Consider the following 913-nt stretch of genomic DNA (forward strand, 5'->3'; position numbering starts at 1 on the left):
CGATATTTATTCATTATTTCAAGATTAAATAAGTCTAACATAGGAAGATGGGCTAAGTACATTAAGGCAACATTATTTTTTCGAGAGAACATGCACCAATTATTAATTAGATAGATAGTACTCCTTCCGTCACAGTTTAGAAGGCATGCACGTATACCTAGATCGTTAATTTAACTTATATAAAATATATTATTTAACATAAAAATATATCATTAGAAAATAGAATATCTAAAGTTCCTAAAGATATATTTTTTGTTATATATGCCTCTCATTAAGTTGGTTAAATTGACGACCTAGATACATGTAACGGACTTGTAAACTGAGACGGAGGGAGTATCAGGGAGGGAGTGCCGCCTACGCCTTCAGAGCATCTCCAACAGCCGCCCGACGCGCGGCGCGTTAAAAATGCGTTTGCAGCGTGCCGATCGTATGTTTTGGCGCGACGGGGAGCGCTGGCTCCGGCGGCCGTTGTAAATTTTAGCGCACACGTGTATCTCCTGCAGGTGCGCTAAAATGCAGCGCGTGCGCTCTCGCACAAACAACATATGCGCTCCAAACACAAGCAAAAAGATCAAACACAAACAAAATAAATCAACAAAAATAGTTCAATTTCGTTCTTAAAACTCAAACAAATAGTTTATCTTTCAATACAACAAATAGTTCAGCAATACAACATCAAACGCATAAATCATGATGCTCTTTGTTGGCCATTCCATGCCCACCACTTCTCAATGAGATCCTTCTGAAGATCATCATGCGTTATGACACGTCGAATGGCATGATAGGAGGCAACAAAACGGGCCACCCTTTCAGCCCTCCGCCGCACTCGCACGGGATGCCCCAAGAGTTCATAGTGAGAGTAGTCTAAATCTTGGCCACGCTCATTCTCGATGATCATGTTATGCATGATCAC

Source organism: Hordeum vulgare, chromosome 3H (assembly GCF_904849725.1).
Source record: "Hordeum vulgare subsp. vulgare chromosome 3H, MorexV3_pseudomolecules_assembly, whole genome shotgun sequence".
NCBI lineage: Eukaryota > Viridiplantae > Streptophyta > Magnoliopsida > Poales > Poaceae > Hordeum > Hordeum vulgare.